The sequence below is a fragment of the Bos indicus x Bos taurus genome, chromosome 20, assembly GCF_003369695.1.
Source record: "Bos indicus x Bos taurus breed Angus x Brahman F1 hybrid chromosome 20, Bos_hybrid_MaternalHap_v2.0, whole genome shotgun sequence".
NCBI lineage: Eukaryota > Metazoa > Chordata > Mammalia > Artiodactyla > Bovidae > Bos > Bos indicus x Bos taurus.
The window spans coordinates 55,394,235-55,416,737 of NC_040095.1; the positions used below are offsets into that span (position 1 = coordinate 55,394,235).

Below are 22,503 nucleotides of genomic sequence, written 5' to 3' on the forward strand. Positions count from 1 at the left end.
CAATACCCAGCTGTGGATGTGACTGGTGATAGAAGCAAGATCCGATGCTGTAAAGAGCAATATTGCATAGGAACCTGGAATGCCAGATCCATGAATCAAGGCAAATTGGAAATGGTTAAACAAGAGATGGCAAGAGTGAATGTCGACATTCTAGGAATCAGTGAACTGAAATGGACTGGAATGGGTGAGTTTAACTCAGATGACCATTATATCTACTACTGCGGGCAGGAGTCCCTCAGAAGAAATGGAGTGACCATTATGGTCAACAAAAGAGTCTGAAATGCAGTACTTGGATGCAATCTCAAAAATGACAGAATGATCTCTGTTGGTTTCCAAGGCAAACCATTCAATATCACAGTAATCCAAGTCTATGCCCCAACCAAGTCTATGCTGAAGAAGCTGAAGTTGAACGGTTCTATGAAGAAATACAAGACCTTTTAGAACTAACACCCAAAAAAGATGTCCTTTTCATTATAGGGGACTGGAATGCAAAAGTAGGAAGTCAAGAAACACCTGGAGTAACAGGCAAATTTGGCCTTGGAATATGGAATGAAGCAGGGCAAAGGCTAACAGAGTTTTGCCAAGAAAATGCACTGGTCATAACAAACACCCTCTTCCAACAACACAAGAGAAGACTCGATACATGGACATCACCAGATGGTCAACATCAAAATCAGATTGATTATATTCTTTGCAGCCAAAGATGGAGAAGCTCTATACAGTCAGCAAAAACAAGACCAGGAGCTGACTGTGGCTCAGACCATGAACTCCTTATTGCCAAATTCAGACTTAAGTTGAAGAAAGTAGGGAAAACCACTAGATCATTCAGGTATGACCTAAATCAAATCCCTTATGATTATACAGTGGAAGTGAGAAATAGATTTAAGGGCCTAGATCTGATAGATAGAGTGCCGGATGAACTATGGACGGAGGTTCATGACATTGTACAGGAGACAGGGATCAAGACCATTCCCATGGAAAAGAAGTGCAAAAAAGCAAAATGGCTGTCTGGGGAGGCCTTACAAATAGCTGTGAAAAGAAGAGAAGTGAAAAGGAAAGGAGAAAAGAGAAGATATAAGCATCTGAATGCAGAGTTCTAAAGAAAACAAGAAGAGATAAGAAAGCCTTCTTCAGCAATCAATGCAAAGAAATAGAGGAAAACAACAGAATGGGAAAGACTAGAGATCTCTTCAAGAAAATTAGAGATACCAAAGGAATATTTCATGCAAAGACGAGCTTGCTAAAGGACAGAAATGGTATGGACCTAACAGAAGCAGAAGATATTAAGAAGAGATGGCAAGAATACACAGAAGAACTATACAAAAAAGATCTTCACGACCTAGATAATCACGATGGTGTGATCACTGGCCTAGAGCCAGACATCCTGGAATGTGAAGTCAAGTGGGCCTTAGAAAGCATCACTACGAACAAAGCTGGTGGAGGTGATGGAATTCCAGTTGAACTATTTCAAATCCTGAAAGATGATGCTGTGAAAGTGCTGCACTCAATATGCCAGCAAATTTGGAAAACTCAGCAGTGGCCACAGGACTGGAAAAGGTCAGTTTTCATTCCAATCCCAAAGAAAGGCAATGCCAAAGAATGCTCAAACTACCACACAATTGCACTCATCTCACGAACTAATGAAGTAATGCTCAAAATTCTCCAAGCCAGGCTTCAGCAATATGTGAACCGTGAATGAGAAATTTGTATGCAGATCAGGAAGCAACAGTTAGAACTGGAAATGGAACAACAGACTGGTTCCAAATAGGAAAAGGAGTTCGTCAAGGCTGTATATTGTCACCCTGTTTATTTAACTTCTATGCAGAGTACATCATGAGAAACGCTGGCCTAGAAGAAACACAAGCTGGAATCAAGATTGCCAGGAGAAATATCAATAACTTCAGATATGCAGATGACACCACCCTTATGGCAGAAAGTGAAGAGGAACTAAAAAGCCTCTTGATGAAAGTGAAAGTGGAGAGTGAAAAAGTTGGCTTAAAGCTCAATATTCAGAAAACGAAGATCATGGCATCCGGTCCCATCACTTCATGGGAAATAGATGGGGAAACAGTGGAAACAGTGTCAGACTTTATTTTTCTGGGCTCCAAAATCACTACAGATGGTGACTGCAGCCATGAAATTAAAAGACGCTTACTCCTTGGAAGGAAAGTTATGACCAACCTAGATAGCATATTCAAAAGCAGAGACATTACTTTGCCAACAAAGGTTCGTCTAGTCAAGGCTATGGTTTTTCCTGTGGTCATGTATGGATGTGAGAGTTGGACTGTGAAGAAGGCTGAGCACTGAAGAATTGATGCTTTTGAACTGTGGTGTTGGAGAAGACTCTTGAGAGTCCCTTGGACTGCAAGGAGATCCAACCAGTCCATTCTGAAGGAGATCAACCCTGGGTGTTCTTTGGAAGGAATGATGCTAAAGCTCAAACTCCAGTACTTTGGCCACCTCATGTGAAGAGTTGATTCATTGGAAAAGACCCCGATGCTGGGAGGGATTGGGGACAGGAGGAGAAGGGGACAACAGAGGATGAGATGGCTGGATGGCATCACTGACTTGATGGATGTGAGTCTGGGTGAACTCCGGGAGTTGGTGATGGACAGGGAAGCCTGGCGTGCTGGGATTCATGGGGTCGAAGAGTCGGACACAACTGAGCGACTGATCTGATCTGAATTTAATGCACATATACAGAATCTAGAAAGATGGTACGGGAGAATTTATTTGCAGGGCAGCAGTGGAGAAAGAGACATGGAGAACAGACTTATGAACACAGAGAGAAGGGAGAAGGTGAGATGTATGGAGAGAGTAACATGGAAACTTACATTATCATATGTAAAATAGATAGGCAATGGGAATTTGCTGTATGTCTCAGGGAACTCAAACAGGGGCTCTGTATCAACCTAGAGGGGTGGGAAGGGGAGGAAGATGGGAGGGAAGTTTAAGAGGGAGGGGACATATGTATACCTATGGCTGTTTCATGTTGAGGTTTGAGAGAAAACAAGAAAATTCTGTAAAGCAATTATCCTTCAATTAAAAAAAAATAAGAATTTGAACTTGAGGATGGGCCATGAAACAAGTAAAACTACTTTAAAAGAGTTGTGTTAAGAGAGGAGGAAGTGTGTTTGGGAAAAGTGGAATCCTCTCATTGGCCTGCAGCATGGGAAAGATGGGAAGATAGGGCAACAAACTGAATGAGGTCTGCCTTTCAGACCAGGGTTATGCATTCCTGACTGAGAAATGTATGTTTCATTTCCAGAGCAACATGAAACCTTTAAAGATTCTGGAGCAAGATAACATCAGGATCAGAGCTGCCTTAAAATTGGCAAACAGTCCCTCCCTATGAAATTTTCAGAGATCAACAAATCATCTCTCGACTCTAAAGCAAAAGAATAATATGAGCACTGATTTGTATTGATTGGTTCAAATTGACTCGTAGCCAACAAGAATGATCATCCCCAAATCATTTTAGAAGCTTCGGCAGAAAGAATATTAAGAAAAATATTTAATCCTCTTAAATTGTACCATTTGCCCACTAGAAGATAAATAACATATGTGCATTTTTGAAGTAGGATAAACAGAGAAAGAGGCTGTTCCTATACTATACTAAAAACTGTATTTTGAATCGGCATGATTAAAAAGTTATTTATGTATAATAAAATGAATCAACACCTAGTAAGTGAAGCAACTTGTACTATAAAATTTTTGTTATTTGGGGGCTTTTTAATTTTATTTTCAACTGGAAATCAAGGTTAGAGAGTCTCTTCAAGCTCACAGTATTAAAAATATAGCCAAATCCAAAATAAATTTTGCCTCCAAATTCCTGCTCTAACTAGCATGCTGCTGCTAAGTCGCTTCAGTCGTGTCTGCTTCTGTGCGACCCCATAGACGGCAGCCCACCAGGCTCCCCCGTCCCTGGGATTCTCCAGGCAAGAACACGGGAGCGGTTTGCCATTTCCTTCTCCAATGCAGGAAAGTGAAAAGTGAAAGTGAAGTCGCTCAGTCGTGTCCGACTCCTAGCGACCCCATGGACTGCAGCCCACCAGGCTCCTCCGTCCGTGGGGTTTTCCAGGCAAGAGCACTGGAGTGGGGTGCCATGTATAATTAAGTTAAATGTTTATATTCTAATGGTTTCAAATGATATTTTAATATATTCTTATTATATTGATGTTAATATGGTTGCTTATTGTAATATGTTTAAAAGAAGAATTCCCTTCTCACAAGGCCAAAGTAATGGTTTTTGAAACTAATGGGGGGAAAAATCTTTAGATAGGAAATAAAGATTAAGCAAATATAGTTTATCAAAAAAGAAACAGAAGCCTGAAAGACTTAGGAAAACTCTTCAGTAACTGGATATGTGGTTAGTTGCTCAGTCCTATCTGACTCTGACCCTTTGGACCAGGTTCCTCTGTCCACAGGACTTTTCAGGTAAGAATACTGTTGTGTGTTGCCATGACCTCCTCCAGGTGATCTTCCCGACCCAGGGATTGAACCCAACTATCCTGGGTCTCCAGCATTGCAGATGGATTCTTTACCTTCTGAGCCATCAGGGAAGCCTTCAGGAACCAGAAAGCACTTCAGTTTTGCAAGTCTTAATAATATCCAATAAGATACATTTAGTCATAAGGTTGTGGAAAATTATTTTTTCATTCAATTAGTTGCCCTTCAAGCCTCAACCAACTTATTTTTAACAGTAATCATAGTCGTTTATGCTTGTGATAAATTTAGAAATAAATCCAGTTGCTATGTCAGCTCTTTTGAGGTATAAATATTGGTTTCTTCTGTCTATAAGAAAAAAATGGTTTTATTGAATCATTGGTGGTAAAGACAACAAAGCCAAAATTCTACTCATTTTCCCCCAAATTCCAGGAATATATGTTGATCTTAACCATAGATTAAACTAGAAAATTGCAAAATACCACTAATTTTCTTTTAAAATCACTTCATCCCCACTGGAATTTCTCTGGTTAGAAGTGGAAAATAATAATTAAGGGAGGAACACACATCTCCTAAGAGCATGACTTAACAACCAGCAAATGCACAAATGCCATTAATTCAGGAAGAGTTTGCAGAAAGTTTCTAAGGATATATATGCATTCACACGTAGACAAAAAAAAAAAAACCATATAAATGGGCGCTAAGATACATGCTCCGGAATTTAAAGAAGTCACACACAATTGAAATGGCCAAAAATATAAACTTTAACAGTGTTTCTGTAAGCAGTCTTTGGAGAACAATTCTTGTAACCTTAGTTGGATCTATCATGCCAGGATCCTAGTCAAAACAACCCCCATATGGACACAGTAAGATGATTGAGAACTAAATGAAAAGTATTTAGTGTATTGTGTACACATAATTTTAGATATGCTATTTTGAATTATAATAAGTAAGAATAATCACGGTGTGATTGTAGTGTTAATGACTTCTTGCCAAAAAGCCAAAAGTCGGAGTCTTCACATAGAAAGAGAGTTATCATCTCAATATGAATCTCTCCTTTCCAAGAGATAGGCCTGCCTATTGTTGCTTATTTCTATATCCTTTGCTTCTTCACACCAAATGAAGCACTTCCTTGAATTAAACCAGTATACTGATTGCATGCTGTTTTATTTGTCTGAATTTGCTCAAAGTCCAATTCTTAAAGTATATGATTTCTTCTTCAACCATCAATAGCTCTTGCTTTTATTAAGTTTCTTTTGATACTGCCTTTTTCTGTTTTTAATTACAACAAATAGGAAATCTATACAAAGCTAGAACCCAGGAGGCATGACACTCCTGAGTAACTTTCTCGGAAGAAATGTGTTTTGTTAATGTGTCTTGTTAATGCCTTCTGTTATCACTTTTGATGGAGACATTCTTTTCAAAACTTCAAAATCGGAAAAAAATAATATCTTTCAAGGGTAACCTAAAAATATCTTTATAAAGGGCAAAAAAAATTTATTCTCTTATTGTGCCCTATCTCACATTACAGAAGTGCTTGAAGTAAAACCTATTTCTTAGGATGTTGCTTCAAACTTTCAAATTCACATGTACAGATCACATGTCAACATGGCTTCTGGGGATTTTTTTGAAAGTAGGAACTGTATTTGTTAAAAAACATTGCTATATGCTCTAGACAGATTACCAATATTTATCTATCAAGAAACTATTATACAGTGGTCTAGTGGTTATCCCTACTTTCTTCAATTTAAGTCTGAATTTGGCAATAAGGAGTTCATGATCTGAGCCACAGTCAGCTCCCGGTCTTGTTTTTGCTGACTGTATAGAGCTTCTCCATCTTTGGCTGCAAAAAATATAATCAATCTGATTTCAGTGTTGACCATCTGGTGATGTCCATGTGTAGAGTCTTCTCTTGTGTTGTTGGAAGAGTGTATTTGTTATGACCAGTGCGTTCTCTTGGCAAAACTCTGTTAGCCTTTGCCCTGCTTCATTGGGTATTCCAATGCCAAATTTGCCTGTTACTCCAGGTGTTTCTTGACTTCCTACTTTTGCATTCCAGTCCCCTATAATGAAAAGGACATCTTTTTTGGGTGTTAGTTCTACAATGTCTTGTAGGTCTTCATAGAACCGTTCAACTTCAGCTACTTCAGCGTTACTGGTTGGGGCATAGACTTGGATTACTGTGATATTGAATGGTTTGCCTTGGAAACCAACAGAGATCATTCTGTAGCTTTTGAGGTTGCATCCAAGTACTGCATTTTGGACTCTTGTTGCTCATGATGGCTACTTCATTTCTTCTAAGGGATTCCTACCTGCAGTAGTAGATATAATGGTCATCTGAGTTAAATTCACCCATTCCAGTCCATTTCAGTTCACTGATTCCTAGAATGTCGACATTCACTCTTGCCATCTCTTGTTTAACCATTTCCAATTTGCCTTGATTCATGGATCTGGCATTCCAGGTTCCTATGCAATATTGCTCTTTACAGCATCGGATCTTGCTTCTATCACCAGTCACATCCACAGCTCGGTATTGTTTTGGCTTTGGCTCCATCCCTTCACTCTTTCTGGAGTTATTTCTCCACTGATCTCCAGTAGCATATTGGACACCTACTGACCTGGGGAGTTCCTCTTTCAGTATCCTATCATTTTGCCTTTTCATACTGTTCATGGAGTTCTCAAGGCAAGAATACTGAAGTGGTTTGCCATTCCCTTCTCCAGTGGACCACATTCTGTCAGACCTCTCCACCATGACCCACCCATCTTGGTGGCCCCACACTGCATGGCTTAGTTTCATTGAGTTAGACAAGGCTGTGGTCCTAGTGTGATTAGATTGATTAGTTTTCTGTGACTATTGTTTCAGTGTGTCTGCCCTCTGATGCCCTCTTGCAACACCATGAACTATGGATGGAGGTTCATGACACTGTACAGGAGACAGGGATCAAGACCATCCCCATGGAAAATAAATGCAAAAAGGCAAAATGGCTGTCTGGGGAGGCCTTACAAATAGCTGTGAAAAGAAGAGAAGTGAAAAGGAAAGGAGAAAAGAAAAGATATAAGCCTCTGAATGCAGAGTTCCAAAAAATAGCAAGGAGAGATCAGAAAGCCTTCCTCAGATATCAATGCAAAGAAATAGAGGAAAACAACAGAATGGGAAAGACTAGAGATCTCTTCAAGAAAATTAGAGATACCAAGGGAACATTTTATGCAAAGATGGGCTCGATAAAGGACAGAAATGGCATGAACCTAACAGAAGCAGAAGATATTAAGAAGAGATGGCAAGAATACACAGAAGAACGGTACAAAAAAGATCTTCATGACAAAGATAATCATGATGGTGTGATCACTCTCCTGGGGCCAGACATCCTGGAATGTGAAGTCAAGTGGGCCTTAGAAAGCATCACTAGGAACAAAGCTAGTGGAGGTGATGGAATTCCAGTTAAGCTATTCCAAATCCTGAAAGATGATGCTGTGAAAGTGCTGCACTCAATATGCCAGCAAATTTGGAAAACTCAGCAGTGGCCACAGGACAAGAAAAGGTCAATTTTCATTCCAATCCCAAAGAAAGGCAATGCCAAAGAATGCTCAGACTACCACACAATTGCACTCATCTCACGAACTAATGAAGTAATGCTCAAAATTCTCCAAGCCAGGCTTCAGCAATATGTGAACCGTGAACTTTCTGATGTTCAAGCTGGTTTTAGAAAAGGCAGAGGAACCAGAGATCAAATTGCCAACATCCACTGGATCATGGAAAAAGCAAGAGAGTTCCAGAAAAACTTCTATTTCTGCTTTATTGACTACGCCAAAGCCTTTGACTGTGTGGATCACAAAAAACTGTGGAAAATTCTGAAAAAGATGGGAATACCAGACCACCTGACTTGCCTCTTTAGAAACTTATATGCCAGTCAGGAAGCAACAGTTAGAACTGGAAATGGAACAACAGACTGGTTCCAAATAGGAAAAGGAGTCCGTCAAGGCTGTATATTGTCACCCTGCTTATTTAACTTCTATGCAGCGTACATCATGAGAAATGTTGGGCTGGAAGAAGCACAAGCTGGAATCAAGATTGCTGGGAGAAATATCAATAACCTCAGATATGCAGATAACACCACCCTTATGGCAGAAATTGAAGAGCAACTAAAAAGCCTCTTGATGAAAGTGAAAGAGGACAGTGAAAAAGTTGGCTTAAAGCTCAGCATTCAGAAAACGAAGATCATGCATCCGGTCCCATCACTTCATGGGAAATAGGTGGGAAAACAGTGGAAAGAGTGTCAGAATTTATTTTGGGGGGCTCCAAAATCACTGCAGATGGTGATTGCAGCCATGAAATTAAAAGATGCCTACTCCTTGGAAGAAAAGTTATGACCAACCTAGATGACATATTGAAAAGCAGAGACATTACTTTGCCAACAAAGGTCCGTCTAGTCCAGGCTATGGTTTTTCCAGTGGTCATGTATGGATGTGAGAGTTGGACTGTGAAGAAAGCTGAGCGCTGAAGAATTGGTGCTTTTGAACTGTGGTGTTGGAGAAGACTCTTGAGAGTCCCTTGGACTGCAAGGAGATCCAACCAGTCCATTCTAAAGGAGATCAGTCCTGAGTATGCATTGGAAGGACTGATGCTAATGTTGAAACTCCAATACTTTGGCCACATCATGCAAAGAGTTGACTCACTGGAAAAGACTCTGATGCTGGAAGGGATTGAGGAAGGAGGAGAAGGGGATGACAGAGGATGAGATGGCTGGATGGCATCACCGACTCAATGGACATGAGTTTGAGTAAACTCCAGCAATTGATAATGGACAGGGAGGCCTGGTGTGCTGGGATTCATGGGGTGGTAAAGAGTTGGACATGACTGAGCGGCTGAACTAAACTGATAGGTCAAACTCTCACAGTTTGACCTATCAGTTGGACAGAGACAGTCCAACTCTCACATCCATACATGACCACTGGAAAAACCATAGCCTAGACTAGATGGACCTTTTTTGGCAAAGTAATGTCTCTGCTTTTGAATATGCCATCTAGGTTGGTCATAACTTTTCTTCCAAGGAGTAGGCATCTTTTAATTTCATCGCTGCAATCACCATGTTACAGGGAAAGGTGAGCCGTGTCAGAGGTTAACATTGGCCACTACGCTCTCTAGGTCATGAAGGACACTGAGATGCTGTGATGATATCACCATGGCCCAGTGGCCTTTTGCCTGAAGAGAACTAATCCTATGTAAAAGATGCCTAGTAGGTCCAAGACCATGAAGGATGCGCTTCCAAGAGGAAGTTAGAATCCCAAAGAAGTCATCACCTGAAGCATGTGGGAGAGAATCCAAGGGAATAAAAAGAAAGTAAGACACTGGAGCCAAAGAACAAGTACTCAGTAAGTCTGTTTCCAGGTGGTGAACCTGATACAACAAACATAACATTTTAGGGACTGAGTTTTAATAAAAATAGTAATCTTTTTCATATTTTTGGAAAAAAACAAACAACTTCTGTCCATATTAACAAATTGAAATACCTATGTGCTATGGACTAGATGGTGCTGTCTAGGCTAATTGATTGGGCATTGGGTCAACTTTGGGCTGACCACAATCGTCTTTCCAGATAGTGGTCTTTGCTGTATACTCAAGATTATGGTTCTAGTGCCCAATTTGTCTTCTCTGTGAATGTGAGATACCAAATTCAAGATGATGGTTCTCCTATATCTCTTTTAGAAGCAGTAAGGTCTTCTCCAATGCTAGCAACTCAGACAAGCATATTAGGATCTATAACTGACTTTCTATTTTCTCTCATTTTACAGTCTTCCTCCATTGCCTTCCATTAGCCTCACATGGAGGGAAGCCATTTGCCAAGGCAGATTGGCAAACACACTGGAAAGGACCAGCTCTGAGATACAGAACACAACCAAGAAAGGGTGGTATATGGTACTGAGAGTGAACAGGTAATAATTCACCCAATCTTATTGGTGATTTTAGGGGAAGAAAAGGTCATTTGGTGTAAAAAAAAAAAAATTCAGAATAATTTTACAGTAATGATGAACTTTGATGTAGGTCTTAAATAGCATCTTGTATATGTGTAAAGAATAGGGAAAGATGCAGAGAAAAGTGAGAGAATAATCAAGGTACAGAGTTCAAGAAAAAATATATCTGAAAATAATTATTTAAACAGTTGGTAGAAATATTGAGAAATATTTGCAGCTTGAGACTGAGTAAAGAGATTGAGATTACACCAAGGAAAGGTTCAAAGTATAGACCAAGGTAAATATGTTAAAGACATTCAGAGTACAAATGGGTAACAAACAAGTACCTACTGTAGAGCACATGGAACTCTGCTCAATGTCATGTGGCAGCCTGGATGGGAGGGGAGTTTGGGGGAGAATGGATACATGTATGTGTATGGCAAAGTCCCTTCCCTGTTCACCTGAAACCATCACAACATTGTTAATTGGCTATACACAAATATAAAATAAAAAGAGTTTAAAAAATAAAATATACAATGGAGGGGAGAAAAGACATTCAGTGTGCAAGTGCAATAGCAGGACCTCTGGCCAACTAGAAGCAGCAGGAGACAATGGAAGTAGTGGGAAGCCCAAGCAAACATGTCAGATAAAGCAAAATGTTGAATTGCTGGTCAACTTAACCACTCACATCTGAATCTATCCACTTGTCTCTGTTGCCATAGCGAGGACCTCAGTCCAAACCACAATCATTTATCACAGGGGTGCATTCAGTTTCCAGGTAGCTTTCCCACAGCTCTTTTTATATGCCACCTGCATCCTAGTCCACAGAGTAGCCAACATGATATTGCACATTTTTAACTGAATTTAGTCATCCCTCAGCTTAGAATGCTTCACTTGTGCCCTATTGTATTTAAAATCAGAATTTTTACAATCAGAATTTCTCCACCTCCTCCCATATAACACCCTTTTCTTGTTCCCTGTGTTGTAGTCATGTTGAGGTCCCCTTCTCTCAACTATGCATGTTACTCAAGGCTACTGTTTGGTTCTCTAGAGACACTTTCCTTCTTCCCCATTCTTCCACTCAAATGAGGAAAATAATGCTTTCAACTTCAGGTCAAAAACTATTTCTTCAGGAAAGACAGACCTGGTTATCCAAACTAAATAATTTCTCTGTCAGATACTTTTTATACAGGCTTCAAAATGCTATCACATTTGGTTCATTGGAAAAGACTCTGATACTGGGAGGGATCGGGGGCAGGAGAAGGGGACGACAGAGGATGAGATGACTGGATGGCATCACCGACTCAATGGATGTCAGTTTGAGTGAACTCCAGGAGTTGGTGATGGACAGGGAGGTCTGGTGTGCTGCAATTCATGGGGTCGCAAAGAGTTGGACACGACTGAGCAACTGAACTGAACTGAACTGAATGTATGAATAGAGATGACAGAAAAAGAGGAGTCAAAAATAACCCACATTTCTGACTGGCATAGTGACTGTGTGGTAAGAAGGACACATAGGGAGGAAAAAATTTATTTGGTGAGAAGACCAGGAATTGAGCTTCGGACACATGGATATTGAGGTACCTTTTTGACAAGCAGACGTGATTATTAGATAAGAGTTTTTGATGTGCTAGTCTAGATCACAGAGAAGAAATCAAATCAGGTTAAGACATCCTGGCTTGTTAGCCAGTTAATATCCAAGCTGGACCTCACCCATCTCCCACTAGAGCCTACATGATCTCAAGCTATGTCATGAGTTCTCTTGACCCTTTTATTTTCTTCCTAGGTGATTTCGCCCCTTCTCCTGGATTTAAAATTTTATCTTTATAAACATAATCCTAAATTTCATACTTAAACTTGATTTCTCCTCTGGGCACCAGAATCTGAAGAGAGTAATACTAATAGAATTCTGAAATACACTGAGGAGACTAAAAACATTCTAGGAACTTGATTGGGAATTTTAAGTCAACGAGGAAAGCAAAAACCAAGATAACAAAAATAATGATAGATTATGTGCATTATAAATCATTTATATACTTCTAAGTTGTGACAAATATCATGCAAAAAAAATTAAAATAAGGATAACAAGTGGAAGCCCACAGTTTTTAAGTAGGTCAGAGGTGTAAGGAAGGTCTTTCTGAATTGAACTTAATCTGGGAAATGAGAGGAAGCAGATTTCCAAGCATGATTATGTGTGGACAAAGGCAAGAAAGAAGAGTCAGGTGAAATAAACTTTTCAGACAGAAATGCAGCATATATGAATGCTTCAAAGTGAGAAGACTCCTGAGACTGAAAAAATGCCTGCATTTGAGGGAACTGTAGCAGATGACAGAGGTTGGAGAGGTTGTTAAGGCTGAAATAACGAGGGTCATCCAAGCTCATCACCTCTTGTTGTTGTTCAATTGCCCGGTCATGTTTCTTTGCAACCCCATGGACTGCAGCACACCAGGCCCTCCTGTCCCTCACCATCTCCTGAAGCTTTCCCAAGTTAATGTCCATTGCATCAGTGATGCCATCCAGTCTTCTCATCCTCTGATGCCCTCTTCTCCTTCTGCCTTCAATCTTTCCTAGCATCAGGGTCTTTTCCAATGAGTGGATTGTTTCCATCAGGTGATGAAAATACTGGAGCTTCAGCAGCAGTTCCTCCAATGAGTATTCAGGGTTGGTTTCCCTTAAAATTGACTGGTTTGACCACTCCCACACACTATGCTATGACTATATATGCTCTCTTTCTCTTTACTGGAACATTCTTTTGTATTATCTCCCCTTTCTCTACCTTTCAGTCTTTGACTCTTCTGACTTCACCCACAAAATCAAATATGCAATTTATCTTTTACATGCTACTTGAATATAGTAAATCATTATTTAACCATATTTTATTTATATTGTATTCTCAGTGCTTCAGTTCAGTTCAGTTCAGTTGCTCAGTCATGTCCGACTCTTTGCCACCCCATGAATCACAGCACGCCAGGCCTCCCTGTCCATCACCAACTCCCAGAGTTCACTCAGACTCACATCCATCAAGTCAGTGATGCCATCCAGTCATCTCATCCTCTGTTGTCCACTTCTCCTCCTGCCCCCAATGCCTCCCAGCATCAGAGTCTTTTCCAATGAGTCAACTCTTCACATGAGGTGGCCAAAGTACTGGAGTTTCAGCTTTAGCATCATTCCTTCCAAAGAAATCCCAGGGCTGATCTCCTTCAGATTGGACTGGTTGGATCTCCTTGCAGTCCAAGGGACTCTCAAGAGTCTTCCCCAACACCACAATTCAAAAGCATCAATTCTTCAGCGCCCAGCTTTCCTCACAGTCCAACTCTCACATCCATACATGACCACTGGAAAAACCATAGCCTTGACTAGACAGACCTTTGTTGGCAAAGTAATGTCTCTGCTTTTCAATATGCCATCTAGGTTGGTCATAACCTTTCTTGCAAGGAGTAAGCGTCTTTTAATTTCATGGCTGCAATCACCATCTGCAGTGATTTTGGAGTCCCAAAAAATAAAGTCTGACACTGTTTCCACTGTTTTTCTATTTCCCATGAAGTGATGGGATCAGATGCCATGATCTTCCTCTTCTGAATGTTGAGCTTTAAGCCAACGTTTTCATTCTCCACTTTCACTTTCATCAAGAGGCTTTTTAGTTCCTCTTCACTTTCTGCCATAAGGGTGGTGTCATCTGCATATCTGAAGTTATTAGTCTTGGCAAATAATCAACAGATGTTTATTCAAATAAGGACAGATTTGTAGGCAAGAGATAAATATTAATGGTCTAAAACATTTGTTTGAGTAGATGCAAGCTGTATGGATTACATCAGAAAATAATAATAATAATCAACTTCATGTTTTAAAATCTGCACAAAAGGAATTTGGTAATTTGCACTTCCAGAGCTAAAAGAAATATGTACTTTTTCTTGGCCACTATATTAAGGAAGATAGTGACTCTTCATGCCAGTCTCAGTCTTTGAAACACCAGTATAAAGGTCTTTCCTTGCTCCCATTGAGTCTGCTTTCTATTCCCTATATCATATACTCATTCATATCTCTTTATTATTTGGATTATATTCAGCAAATAGGTAGAACTAATGTGGTAGCACAAATGTTGCAGAGAAAAAAAGCAAAGCCCAGTTCAGTTCAACTGCCTCCTCCATCCAAGGCAAACTATGTGAAAAGCCATGGTTCTGAGCACCATTCAGTTCCAACTAAGCACTAACGTTAGAGGACTTTCTACTGTTCTATATTATATTGTACTTCCATGAGGAAAAATAGAGCTACAAAGTGTCTTCACCATCTAAAACAAGACTCTCTACATAGGTCATTTTCCATGCAACTCAGAAAAAGATGAGAGCACAATAATTCTGATGAAATGGTCATGCAGGCAACCATGAAAAAGGATTGTTCAGGCTGTGAACATGACTAACATGCAAGTTTGCCAGGGACAGCAATGGGGTGTCTGCAACCACAGACTGGTTTAGTTACCTTTGAACGTTTGCCTTTGGAGCTTAACAAGCAGATCTCACCTTGACCAGACGACTCATTTCCTCCGAGGGCCCACACTACTTGTCTCCTAAAACCCGGTCAGGACATACCACTCCCTGGTTTAATGATCTTTCTTCCTGATGCCCCAGGATGCATCAGGTAACAAATGATTCCAAAATTTGGAACATTCTAGCACCGAACCTAGGTGTGCTCATAGTTTCTCCTGTGAGCACACACACTGTTTCATTCTTTGGGCAAACTAAAGGTTACTGGGTATGGAAATTGCCTCAGGGATGGATGAGAAGTGGGAGACATGGGTGGAATGAAAGCCTGAGGGTTAAGAGGCTGGTGAGCCAGGGGCCTGGTTCCTCGGAAATAGGCCCTTCCGGACTCAGGCCTAGAAGAAGAGGACCTTCTTGTGCTTGGTGCTGGGCATCTGCATCTTTTCGCCGAGCCTGCGGCTCCCTCAGATGCTTGGGTTGGAGTGGGGGCGTCTTGCTTCACTTCTCAAACAGGAACAGGGCCTCTTCCACCACCTCCCTGATGAAGACCTTGGCCATTCCGGACATGGCTATGATTAAAATCGGGACACCGGCGTGCCAGCCACTGCCTGGTTCAGATGTTGGATAGTGGCCTTGGGGAAGCCTGAGCGGCAACACACTTCGTAACAGTTCAGCTGCTCCCTCATAACAAACACGACAGTTCTCATCTTCTGGGCCTCCTCTTCGTCCACTTCCCATTGCCTGGCTTTCTTGCCCTCAGTGTCCACTTTTTGTCTCTTGGCCGCAGAGGACATGAGGAGGAGTCCGCCTTTTCACCTGCTCTTGGCTGCGGGTAGTCCTGACGCCTGAGCTCCCCACCTTCTTCGTCAGAAGACTCCCTGGCTTCCTGGGTTGAGTCCTGCAGCAGGATACGGTCTGGGTAGCTGGGGTCCGAGCCTGGGGGTACGCCTGGTTCTTCCCAGACACACTGGCCTTCTCCATCCCAGCGCTGGTACCAAGTCCCCTAGCTCAGAAAGCTCTGGCTCTGGGTCCTCCCTGAGGCAAAATCAGTGGGAAAGAAACACCCTCAGCCTCAGCATCCGCAAAAGAAGGATCCGCCTAAGACATGCCTGGGCCCAGCCCCTGTATATGAGGGTCTGGGGCCCTGAAGCCACGCCTGCCTGAAAGTCGGCTAAACTCCTCAGCCAACCCTGCACAGTGGGGGAATAGGCCCCTCCCACTGCCCCAGGCAAGGGGCGGAGCCGGGGTGTACCGCCCTGGGCGGCAGGGGGCCAGCCCCAGCAGTCTGCCAAGTTTCTGAACCCTTCAACTTAGGCCACGATGGAAATCTAGACGTGTCCTCAGAAGACCTGTCTCTCAAAGCTGCCTTTTGAAAGCTTTCCAGCAGGCAGCCCAAAAGCCCAAATCCTCTCTCCGCTGCTCCTCAGAACAGGCTGGCTGTCTTGTGGGGTGATGGCTAATCCAGAAAGCCCAGAGAGTTCACTACTCTGGGAGACTTTCTTGCCACTTCAGGGTGGCCCCAGACCATCCTCTCCCGCAAGGCACAGGCATGAAAATAGGTCGGCGGGCCTACTCTCCTCCTGCCTCTCCACCTGCTCTCTGCTCTGCGTGGTCCACCCTTCCTCCGTCTGAATCCCTGGCCTCGGTAGAGGTTTTCAGGGTCACCAGGGCTTAAGTCTCTCCCCAGTGTCCCTATCCTGCGACGGCTGAGATCTGTGGCCATTTCCCCGTTGGTTCTTTTCCCGTGGTAAGTATGCCTTTGGAGTTCAACCCGCCCTTCCGGACTTGGCCTGATTACTCACTTCCTTTGAGGGCGGACGGTACTAGTCCTGCTTAAGCAGTTGCCACACATGATCCATTCACCTTTCATCCCCATCCCTTGGAGGGGCGTTTGGTTGCTGCTGACTTCCAGCACTTTGGAAAGCAGATTCGAGGTAGGAGTCCTGTATGCACAGCATGCCCTGTGGGCCCACACCCCATTTGAGAGAAACTCAGGGTAGAAGGGTCCCCATGGGAATGAAGAGGCCAGGGGAATGAAGGTCCATGGGGCCCTGACTTTCTGATCAGCCATCCCCCAAAGACAGGAGGCTTTCTTCCAGATCTGAACTCCTGGACTCCGTCTCTTGACTTGAAATGACCTGGGGCATGAGGTAGGCCCTCCGGCCCAATGGAGCAACCGCGTGTGGACAGGACAGAGGCTTGCCTCTTCCTGGATCTACCTGGGAGCGCTTCACTGCTTCCTCACCTTTCTGGTACAAGGCTCTTAGCTCTGGTTCTTTGCAAGAGGGTCCTGATCCAGTCGCCTGGCCCCACCTGCCCAAATGTGATCAGGAGTTGGTGAGTGGGTGACTTGGTCAAAGGCTGGGATCTCACCCCGACCCTCACTCCCACCTTCACCCCACCCATGGAAGGATTCTGTGAGGTTTCCTTCCGGGACCGCGGATGGCTCGGGGATCCCATCCCCTGGCCTTTGAAGGCCGAGCCAGCCCCAGGCGCCTGGGAAACAACCCATTACTTCCAGAGGCCTAGGCTTCGTCTTGCCCACGGCCAGACGTGGTTGGCTGAAAGGCACTGAAGCGCACTGGCGTCTCTCCGCGTGAGAGATCGTCGTCTGGTGTCCTCCGGGAAGGCCTTGCCTCTGCCGAGGAACACCAAGGCTTCACTCCCGTAGTGACTTTGAAAGAATTCCCTGGGCTTCCGGCTCCTGGACAGCATATCACAGAGGTGCTCTTATGTCAGCTGGATGGCTTTGCTAGAATTCCCTAAGTGAATCCACCAGAGCCTGGTGTTCCCGATCAGGCGTGGTTACAGTGTATGGATTCAGCTTCTCCGGTAGACAGGCAGGCGCCATTTCAGGGGTCTGTTCTCACAGGTGAGTTCTGGCAGGTCGTGTCTCTCAAAGAATTAGACTCTGGGTCTCGGGTCTCTCCCCAATATGCCTCCGGGTGAGAGATGTTTCTGCGTGTTACTGGTCTTTTCAAAGGAATAGCTCAAGTTGTGCTGGATGTCTTCTCTCCCCTTTGAGGCAGTTGATCCATCCTGGTTATGTCCCATCCTGGTGGCAATGTCCACGGGATGCAGGAGCTGCCTCGGAGATGGGGCAGGGGTGCCGTATGGGGAACACAGTGAAATAAAGCCTGAGGGTTAAGAGGCTGGTCAGCCGGAGGGCCAGGTTGCTCAGGAACAGGCCCTTCCGGGCTCAGGTCTAGAAGAAGAGGATCTTGTGCTTAGTGCTGGGCATCTGCCCCTTTTCGCGTAGCCTGCGAACAGCCTCCCTCAGATGCTTGGGTTGGAGTGGGGGCTTCTCGCCCCACTTCTCACACACGTCTAAGGCCTCTTCCACCACCTCCCCGACGAAGACCTTGGCCATTCCAGACATGGCAATGACCACGTTCTGGGATACCGGCGTGCCGGCCACGGCCTGGATCAGATGTTTGATGGTGGATTTGGGGAAGGCTGAGCGGCGAAACACTTCGTAACGGTTCAGCTGCTCCTTGCTCATAGCAGCCACGAGGGTTCTCATCTTCTGGGCCTCCTCTTCACCCACTTCCCGTTGCCTGCCTCTCTTGCCCTCGGTGTCCACTTTCCGTCTCTTGGCCACAGGGGAACGTGAGGAAGAGTCCGCCTCTTCACCTGCCCTTGGCTGTGGGCAGTCCTGATGCACCAGCTCACCGCCTTCCTCGTCAGAGGCTTTCCTGGCGTTCTGGGCTGGGTCCCGCGGCAAGATTCGGCCTGGGTTGCTGGGTTCCGGTCCCAGTGGCACGCCTGGTGCCTCCCGCGACACATCCAAGTTCGGACCTTGGTCCGGGAGCCACGCCCTGGCCTTGTCCATCCCGGCGCTGGGTCAAAGACCTTAGCTCAGAAAGCTAGAGCCCTGTGCCCTTCCTGATGCAGAGTCCGAGGCAGAGAAACACACTCAGCAGCAATCCCCTCAGAGGCAGGATCCGCCTGAAAGGGGCCTGGGACCAGCCCCTTTATATAAGGCTAGGCCTGAAGCCACGCCCACCCGGAAGTCAGATGAAGGCTCAGTATCCCCCGCGCAGCGGAGGGGGGGGGGGGGAGGCTCCTCCTACTGCCCCAGGCAAGGGGCGGGGCCAAGGTCTACCTCCCAGGGCCGCATGCTGGGGCAGACTGCTGGCAGTCTCGCAGGATTCTTCCTGCCTCAGTTTCTGAACCGTTCATCTTGAGCCACAATGGAAATGTAGACATGTCCTCAGAAGACCTGTTCTCTCAAAGCTGCCTTTTGAAAGCCTTCCAGGAGCCAGCCCAAGAGCCCAAGTCCTCTCTCCGCTGCTCCTCAGAACAGGCTGGCTGTCTTGTGGGGTGATGGCTAATCCAGAAAGCCCAGAGAGTTCACTACTCTGGGAGACTTTCTTGCCACTTCAGGGTGGCCCCAGACCATCCTCTCCCGCAAGGCACAGGCATGAAAATAGGTCGGCGGGCCTACTCTCCTCCTGCCTCTCCACCTGCTCTCTGCTCTGCGTGGTCCACCCTTCCTCCGTCTGAATCCCTGGCCTCGGTAGAGGTTTTCAGGGTCACCAGGGCTTAAGTCTCTCCCCAGTGTCCCTATCCTGCGACGGCTGAGATCTGTGGCCATTTCCCCGTTGGTTCTTTTCCCGTGGTAAGTATGCCTTTGGAGTTCAACCCGCCCTTCCGGACTTGGCCTGATTACTCACTTCCTTTGAGGGCGGACGGTACTAGTCCTGCTTAAGCAGTTGCCACACATGATCCATTCACCTTTCATCCCCATCCCTTGGAGGGGCGTTTGGTTGCTGCTGACTTCCAGCACTTTGGAAAGCAGATTCGAGGTAGGAGTCCTGTATGCACAGCATGCCCTGTGGGCCCACACCCCATTTGAGAGAAACTCAGGGTAGAAGGGTCCCCATGGGAATGAAGAGGCCAGGGGAATGAAGGTCCATGGGGCCCTGACTTTCTGATCAGCCATCCCCCAAAGACAGGAGGCTTTCTTCCAGATCTGAACTCCTGGACTCCGTCTCTTGACTTGAAATGACCTGGGGCATGAGGTAGGCCCTCCGGCCCAATGGAGCAACCGCGTGTGGACAGGACAGAGGCTTGCCTCTTCCTGGATCTACCTGGGAGCGCTTCACTGCTTCCTCACCTTTCTGGTACAAGGCTCTTAGCTCTGGTTCTTTGCAAGAGGGTCCTGATCCAGTCGCCTGGCCCCACCTGCCCAAATGTGATCAGGAGTTGGTGAGTGGGTGACTTGGTCAAAGGCTGGGATCTCACCCCGACCCTCACTCCCACCTTCACCCCACCCATGGAAGGATTCTGTGAGGTTTCCTTCCGGGACCGCGGATGGCTCGGGGATCCCATCCCCTGGCCTTTGAAGGCCGAGCCAGCCCCAGGCGCCTGGGAAACAACCCATTACTTCCAGAGGCCTAGGCTTCGTCTTGCCCACGGCCAGACGTGGTTGGCTGAAAGGCACTGAAGCGCACTGGCGTCTCTCCGCGTGAGAGATCGTCGTCTGGTGTCCTCCGGGAAGGCCTTGCCTCTGCCGAGGAACACCAAGGCTTCACTCCCGTAGTGACTTTGAAAGAATTCCCTGGGCTTCCGGCTCCTGGACAGCATATCACAGAGGTGCTCTTATGTCAGCTGGATGGCTTTGCTAGAATTCCCTAAGTGAATCCACCAGAGCCTGGTGTTCCCGATCAGGCGTGGTTACAGTGTATGGATTCAGCTTCTCCGGTAGACAGGCAGGCGCCATTTCAGGGGTCTGTTCTCACAGGTGAGTTCTGGCAGGTCGTGTCTCTCAAAGAATTAGACTCTGGGTCTCGGGTCTCTCCCCAATATGCCTCCGGGTGAGAGATGTTTCTGCGTGTTACTGGTCTTTTCAAAGGAATAGCTCAAGTTGTGCTGGATGTCTTCTCTCCCCTTTGAGGCAGTTGATCCATCCTGGTTATGTCCCATCCTGGTGGCAATGTCCACGGGATGCAGGAGCTGCCTCGGAGATGGGGCAGGGGTGCCGTATGGGGAACACAGTGAAATAAAGCCTGAGGGTTAAGAGGCTGGTCAGCCGGAGGGCCAGGTTGCTCAGGAACAGGCCCTTCCGGGCTCAGGTCTAGAAGAAGAGGATCTTGTGCTTAGTGCTGGGCATCTGCCCCTTTTCGCGTAGCCTGCGAACAGCCTCCCTCAGATGCTTGGGTTGGAGTGGGGGCTTCTCGCCCCACTTCTCACACACGTCTAAGGCCTCTTCCACCACCTCCCCGACGAAGACCTTGGCCATTCCAGACATGGCAATGACCACGTTCTGGGATACCGGCGTGCCGGCCACGGCCTGGATCAGATGTTTGATGGTGGATTTGGGGAAGGCTGAGCGGCGAAACACTTCGTAACGGTTCAGCTGCTCCTTGCTCATAGCAGCCACGAGGGTTCTCATCTTCTGGGCCTCCTCTTCACCCACTTCCCGTTGCCTGCCTCTCTTGCCCTCGGTGTCCACTTTCCGTCTCTTGGCCACAGGGGAACGTGAGGAAGAGTCCGCCTCTTCACCTGCCCTTGGCTGTGGGCAGTCCTGATGCACCAGCTCACCGCCTTCCTCGTCAGAGGCTTTCCTGGCGTTCTGGGCTGGGTCCCGCGGCAAGATTCGGCCTGGGTTGCTGGGTTCCGGTCCCAGTGGCACGCCTGGTGCCTCCCGCGACACATCCAAGTTCGGACCTTGGTCCGGGAGCCACGCCCTGGCCTTGTCCATCCCGGCGCTGGGTCAAAGACCTTAGCTCAGAAAGCTAGAGCCCTGTGCCCTTCCTGATGCAGAGTCCGAGGCAGAGAAACACACTCAGCAGCAATCCCCTCAGAGGCAGGATCCGCCTGAAAGGGGCCTGGGACCAGCCCCTTTATATAAGGCTAGGCCTGAAGCCACGCCCACCCGGAAGTCAGATGAAGGCTCAGTATCCCCCGCGCAGCGGAGGGGGGGGGGGGGAGGCTCCTCCTACTGCCCCAGGCAAGGGGCGGGGCCAAGGTCTACCTCCCAGGGCCGCATGCTGGGGCAGACTGCTGGCAGTCTCGCAGGATTCTTCCTGCCTCAGTTTCTGAACCGTTCATCTTGAGCCACAATGGAAATGTAGACATGTCCTCAGAAGACCTGTTCTCTCAAAGCTGCCTTTTGAAAGCCTTCCAGGAGCCAGCCCAAGAGCCCAAGTCCTCTCTCCGCTGCTCCTCAGAACAGGCTGGCTGTCTTGTGGGGTGATGGCTAATCCAGAAAGCCCAGAGAGTTCACTACTCTGGGAGACTTTCTTGCCACTTCAGGGTGGCCCCAGACCATCCTCTCCCGCAAGGCACAGGCATGAAAATAGGTCGGCGGGCCTACTCTCCTCCTGCCTCTCCACCTGCTCTCTGCTCTGCGTGGTCCACCCTTCCTCCGTCTGAATCCCTGGCCTCGGTAGAGGTTTTCAGGGTCACCAGGGCTTAAGTCTCTCCCCAGTGTCCCTATCCTGCGACGGCTGAGATCTGTGGCCATTTCCCCGTTGGTTCTTTTCCCGTGGTAAGTATGCCTTTGGAGTTCAACCCGCCCTTCCGGACTTGGCCTGATTACTCACTTCCTTTGAGGGCGGACGGTACTAGTCCTGCTTAAGCAGTTGCCACACATGATCCATTCACCTTTCATCCCCATCCCTTG

General features: G+C 46.0%; 2 pseudogenes; both read right to left on the reverse strand.

Annotated features, from left to right (window-relative positions):
- Window positions 1–16,286: 16,286 nt before the first annotated feature.
- LOC113879046 lies at window positions 16,287–18,705 on the reverse strand (annotated as a pseudogene).
- Window positions 18,706–19,159: 454 nt separating this feature from the next.
- On the reverse strand, window positions 19,160–21,579 carry LOC113879047 (annotated as a pseudogene).
- Between the last annotated feature and the right edge of the window lie 924 nt (window positions 21,580–22,503).